This window comes from Enoplosus armatus, chromosome 1, assembly GCF_043641665.1.
Source record: "Enoplosus armatus isolate fEnoArm2 chromosome 1, fEnoArm2.hap1, whole genome shotgun sequence".
In the NCBI taxonomy this organism is placed as follows: Eukaryota; Metazoa; Chordata; class Actinopteri; order Centrarchiformes; family Enoplosidae; genus Enoplosus; species Enoplosus armatus.
The window spans coordinates 22,598,747-22,605,103 of NC_092180.1; positions in this window are offsets into that span (position 1 = coordinate 22,598,747).

Genomic DNA, 6,357 nt, shown 5'->3' on the forward strand with positions numbered 1-6,357 from the left:
ACACCAAGAGAGAAAAAGAGAAATGGAGAGAGGGAGCGAAAGAGAAAGCATGTGTGAAAATGAGAGAGAGATACACACATGGTTGAGGGAGAAATAAAAGACCTGGGGAAAAGCCTTTGTTTATTCCAACTTTAATTACACATAGCCTTTAATGACTCCACTGGTGTGTTTGAGGCTGGAGAGAAGAGGGGCTGTGGAGCCTTAATGATCTGTAGTCGTGGATGTCAGCCGAGCCGTTGGAGACCCATTTTTTAACAGTCCCTTTTGGTTTGGGCCTGGAGGCGACAGCGCAAATGGGGTTCATGCTAAGCTGCACTAGACTAGACTCAGGGACTACTTCAGCGTCTGGTCAGCCTCTTTCGCAGAGGGGGCCGAGCCATTTGGAGGCATCAGCAGCTGACCGCAGCAACTGTTGGACTTGTCAGTGTGCATCAGGTTACCCACTAATGAGAAGTAATAAGGGGTATCCCAACTTTATAAGACTTTGATCTTTGTGCACGGTGGGATTTAGACATAGAGTTGGAGAAGGTAGGCTACGGCTGGAATTGGAATTTGACCCCCACTTTGTGTGTGTGTGTGTGTGTGTGTGTAGAGGAGGGTGGAGAAAAGGCAACACAGAGGTAATTAAAAGCTCCAACTTTGGAGGTTGGATGAACATTTTTGTGTGTAACATATTGTGAGCTCAACCGAAATGGATATCTCGCTCTCTGAAAGATACATTAGTATATTAAATTCAAAGCAGATGACTGTACTGGATTAAATCACTGAATCATGTTCAATTAACACAACAGATCATGTAGCCCTTTGAACAGCTGTGTTATTTGTTTTGACATACAGTTCTCTAAAAATTCAACCACCTCAGCTTCAGCTCAGAACGTTAAAACCCCTTGTTCTGTAAAACAAATTCTCCGGATTATTCAAAGCTCTAAGAATTAGAATGGAAAAATCCATGCGTAAAATTACCGTCCATTCAACTTCAGGCAATATTTTCCTCTAGAGGCAAATATGTTAATTGGGCTTCCTAAAGTAGCTCAATCCTCAGGTTATTTAATTTCCCCAAAAGCCTTAGCTGTGCTGAATTCAGAGGGAATATGGGTGTGAAACTCTTCACACCAGCAAGATGGCCATCAAGGGAAAAATAGCAGCAACAGGGAGAAATGGAAAAGAGAATGATAGTGAAGGTTATAAAGAAGAGAAATATCTGTGGTGCGTTGAAAGCTTTTATGTAAGAAATGGCAGATTATATTGACAAAAAAAAGTTATTTTAATCTTTAATGATGTGGAACAATGATTTCACAAGTATGTTAATGTAGCAGCAAGCCACTAAATTACACAAAATTGTACGTAATGCTGTTGTGAATAAAACTGAACTGAGCTTGAGCTGCCAGAGAATCATCGTCCTCATGACTGTCATGTTGTCTAATTGCTTCTGTGTGTTTTTCCCAGAGACTGTGTGCAGCTCGGTCGCTGGCCCTTAGTGTTCCAGCAAGCCTGGTCAAAAAGACATCCTGGCAGGGTCCCAGGATGGATGCATCGCCCACGCACGCTGCTCTCGCCAGCTCCCAGAAGTCTTTGTGGTGAACCACTGACCGTGCTGCTCCCTATTTTCCTCCAGCCCAGCAAATAATGTGTAAGAAAAAGATTATTGATAGCCTATAAAAGAAGAGCCCGAATGTTGTTGCCTCTCTGCTTCAACTTTACAGAACAATGCAAGTGCTAAACCATCAGTTTGAATGCTGCGCTGCCCCTGAAAGAGCACAGCATTTCTTTTTTTTCTCATTGTTGTCCTGTTTGGATAAAATGAGCTACAACTGGAACATGAACAGACAACAATAACTTCTATTTGTTTGAAATGCTGCCTCATTTTCCTTCACATTCGAAAAAACCTTGTAGTGAGGTTGGCAACCTTTTACTGGGTCTTTTTCAAAGGACGAATGGGATTCCTCAAAAGGAACATTTAAATTTCCTCCCTGCTCTGTTGAGTCATTCACAGATTCGCCCAGTTTACCAGACGCTGGCGAAGCTTTTCCTCATCTGGCCTAAATGTGGCCTGAGTGGGTGATTCTCAGACACACGAGGGAAGCTATATTTACAGAATTAACGACACACTCCGTCCGCCACACAGCAGCTGCCTGCTACACTTAGCTGATTGAGACGGCAGGCCCACTCTCGTTTGCAGAGCGCCGTGATTGAACAGTCGGGCAGCTTTATGTGTGTTTTGCTCTCCCGATGCTAGAAATCAACACTGACACTCCCATGCAAAAGCAAACACTTGTTCAGGCAGATTGACTGCGTTGGGACTTCTTACGGGAAGTCCGCTCCCCTTTTGTTCGGCGTTTTAATGTTGATTGGCCATCTTATCCACATGTTTGCTTTCTGGGGAGGCAGCGCATGGTGCTTTGCAGAGACAGAGCAAGGCTCAGCAGTGATGCTGTTAAATGAGAGAAGTAGCGAGTGATTCAAGTTGGTGTGTATATACAACACTGTTTGTCTGTAAAAACTGTGTTTATGTTCACTGCAGGCATAATTCACAGTGTGTGTTAAAGGGCTCTAGGCTATGCAGACACGTGACTGGCAAACTATTTCTCTACATTGTGAGGACAAGAACAAATCTTAAAATCCAAGTATGGGAAATATAACATATGTCTCGACACTGTATACAAAAAAAACCCAAAAATGTTTTGAATTTTCATGTCATAGCTAAATTTAATTTCGCACTCTACATTACGTGTGTTGCTATATTCTCAGTCAAATCCAGACGTCAGTAACTTATACAAAGCTAGACATAAGCAGGGTATCATAACGTATAATAGGAATAATGGCCCTTTGATTTTTGGATTTCCTATTGGAACACCTGTCACTTTTTGGCAAGGGCACACCCCAGCACCAGGTCTCCTTTGGTAGCGCTGGGGGAGGAGTGTATGTATGTGTGTGAGTATGAGTGTGCGAGAGAGAGAGTGGAAGATGAAACAGCCGCCGCGGAGGCAGTGATCACACAGACAGACGGGGTGAGTGACAGACAATACCTGCTGTAAAATTCCCTCACATCTCCCCTGATCTGTATTCATAGATCTCGGCTGCTACGCACTGCAAACTGTAGCCCACACCAACGGGCTCTTTTGGCGCACCGCCCCGCACAGTTTCACTCTTTGCAACTCACTACACAGATCCCCTTTTTCTCTCCTTCCCAAAATATTTGCTGTCTTTTGTTCTTTGTCTAAATGATGCCTCTGATCACGAGGTGAAAGCTGAAAGGAGCTCTCTGACAAATATGGACTTTTTCCCATCTCTTCTAATCGCACCTAATTCTGCTCCTTCAAATGCAGGGCTCCCCCTTTTGAGTGTGTTGTTAGACTCTAATACCTCAGAGATGAGTACTTTTTTTGGAGACTTTTTCTTTGGCAAAGGGCTGCTCTCCTTGCTCAGCATGATGAATGAAAACCCCTCATATTAAATGTTTATTTAGCTTTTTCCACCTGCACGCTGCACACACTGTTCCCAAATCACTCACATCACTTTCTAGTAATTCCTTCAGACTTTTGCAGACTGTTTATACTCAGTGAAAGTCCTTCAAAAGAGTTCACGCATGGCCATTATCAGCGCTATCAGAGCCCTTGTTTTTGTGCCGTTACACCCCCCCCTCGATGACTGACTCCAGGCCTGAAACTTCCTGAAACCTAAGCTATGTTACAAGAGAAACACACACACTCCGAGGACACCACAACACAGGGGCTGCTCAAACTGGATTAGGTTTGTTGTGGCAGATCTAGGTTTCAGGTTTGACTTGAGTAATGCGTCGTTTAATTTCTTCGGGAATTGTTTTGACAAAACAAGTTAGCGTAAAGTCGGAAGTGTCGTCTGAAACAAAAAGGGTGTGTGTAGTGTGTATGTTTTTTGTTTTGTTTTTTTCTCCTCGCGCTCATGTGAAGCATATGTCAGTCATCAGCTAAGTGTTACAGTGGAAGTGACATCAGAACCCTGGAGGGCTTGCACTGCGAGAGAGAGGCTTTTTGATATGATTTCTGAGAACAGAGAGTTTAGCGAAAAGAAAGGAGTTGCTCTGTTGTTGGAAAAAAAAGTCTTTCTATACAAACAGTGGAGATGAACTGGAAGGTGCTCTGCCACGCTTTTACTGAATCTTTGTCATTGTGTCTGTCAGCAGAGGTAAATGCCATGATTTGTGTTGCTAAATTACACAGTTAGTGTGACAAGGGTAATTATCGTGACGTTAGCACACACAGATGGAGAAATGTTTGTCACCCGTGATTATAATTACAATCATTCTGTGATACTGAAACTGAATAGTGTTGTGTTTGATTGACCTGCATGTTGAAACCAATTTACTGGGCTGCTTTGCATTTTTTTCCAACTCGATAGGCCAGTGTGCAAGAAGAAGCGCACTAGAAGAAAAGTAACTGGAACTTTAAAGGTGCAATCTTTTCCCTGACTGCGAGTGGACAGTTGGGACAAAGCTGCCCGATTGGCCGGAGCCTGCAGAGCTGATCTTTATCCTGGCTTGTCTCAGGCTGGAGGTGATGATGCCCACAGCAGCCAGAGATTGATGGGGGGCCAACACAAGCGGCGAGAATGAGCTCTGGCCTTTTGAAGTCGTCCACATGGAGGGAAATTGATATATCAGTTTAAGCCCTGGACCCTATTAAAGGAGCCCCCGTCAGGTTAATGTGATAGCCTCCATGTTACCCCCAGACCCATTCAGGTCAGCCCTAATTCCTGCCCCCGCTCTCTGCAATCTCATTTTAGTTTCCCATCAGTAATGTTTTTCCATCAGAGGGGCTCTGCTAGGGAGTATATCACACAGTCAAACACTGGGCCATCTCTCTCCCAGAGTGATTTAAACCTCCAGCCAGCACGTTAATCACCAGCCAGAGATTCCCATGGTTCTTTGTACAGGTTGGACAGTCTTTAAAGTGGGGTCTGTAGAGGTATACACCTCCCTAGACAGCACTCTTGCATCCCCTCTTTACCCCAGACGCCCCTTCACTTGGCTCCTCTTCCTTCAAGTCGGGCCTTGCTGAGGACTCAGCCTATTGTCCCCATGGTCAAACAGCCAAGCGGGGGCCCCAGGTCCGCGGGGGTGAGCCCTGTGATCATTCATTTTTAATTGCATGCAGAAATACATTTACATTAAAAATGTAGAGCTGTGTCTTTTTAATTCAGACACAGTGTATTTATTATTAAACCTTTGTCTTGGAGGTCAGCTCACAAGGAATCATCTGTCCATCAGATTCAGGATGTCGCGTGCACCTCGGTCGGCCAGATCATCCCCACATTTTAAACACGTCTGTTATTCACTTTGATTTTCTTCCTCTGTCATAAGTCATCAGGCGGGTCTGAACCACAGCATCAAAAAGAAGTGTCATCTCGCCAGGATAAAACATGAATAAGACTAATGGCAAACATCTATGTTTTAAAGGGACAGTTGACAGTGGTCAAAAGCTGCAGGGAATTAGAAATTCACTTGATGATAACTAATGCGATCTTAATCTAGTTCACATACAGAAGTGAACTTTGGCTCTCCTACAGTCGTGTAACCATCCTCTGTGGTTCCGTCTTCTGTGGCTGAAGTTTGTGAAACCTCTTACAACGACCTTGCTGCTTTGCATGTTTTAACCCCACAGGTCGTATATTCTTTACATTACAGCGGAACATTTTTCCCAAGTGTAAAATGAAAAGCAGCCACTGGTCTGTATTCATTTCAGCTTGATAAATCTACTTTCAGACACATGTTTAAGCTACAGTGCTGCAAAATATATCTTGTTTTTTATTAATCAAACATGCCTTATCATTTCAATGTGTGCTAATGCAGTTGAAATTGTAGACTCATTTGAAAAGTGTCCTGTTCGCTTATGGCGTGATCCAATGCCTCTGAAAAATTGCATGTCTGTGTTTTGTCATGAGAAAATCAAACTTAGATACTTACTTAGATGTGGAGTGCATACATATCCTTATATTTTAGCTCTAAATGTGAAATACAGCAGCGGACTTATTAAGATTTTTATACAATTCATGAATGTGTTTTGCTCCACTGACCAAAAATTAAAAGGAAATAAATGATCTTAAAATTGTCAGGGGAATCAGCAATTGATGATCATCTCTTCAATACTCAATAGTAAATATGATCATCAGTCAATATGAATGACAACCCTAGAAAATGCTGACTTCTTTGAACATCCCTTATAATACTACAGTTGGTAAGATCCATTCATTCAAAATGTACATGCAAATGTGCATCATCTTCTTACTTTCACTGTGGCTCTGACACATACAACCACATGTTATTGTAATCATTGTTTACATATGGGGAAAAAATACAAGATTTACGAGATGTCAAAAGAG